The following is a 230-nucleotide window of genomic DNA, read 5'->3' on the forward strand; positions in this document are numbered from 1 at the left end:
TTCCGTGCCCACAGGACCCCACCAGTCCAACTCCCGGGGCTTCACCCCATTCCAAATCAACTCCGGGTAACCGGCGGACTTCATTCCCATATGAACCCATCTACTCCTATCCTCCCTCAGAATCTTTTACTACAAAAGCACACCCAAAGATCTCCATCATATCCGCTGCCGCATTCATCCGAGCCAGTGCAGAAGAAGGCGCCCAGCAGTTCACACTGCAGCCTTCTTTG

The sequence above is a fragment of the Guyanagaster necrorhizus genome, assembly GCF_019112545.1.
Source record: "Guyanagaster necrorhizus MCA 3950 unplaced genomic scaffold BT62scaffold_48, whole genome shotgun sequence".
Classification (NCBI taxonomy): domain Eukaryota; kingdom Fungi; phylum Basidiomycota; class Agaricomycetes; order Agaricales; family Physalacriaceae; genus Guyanagaster; species Guyanagaster necrorhizus.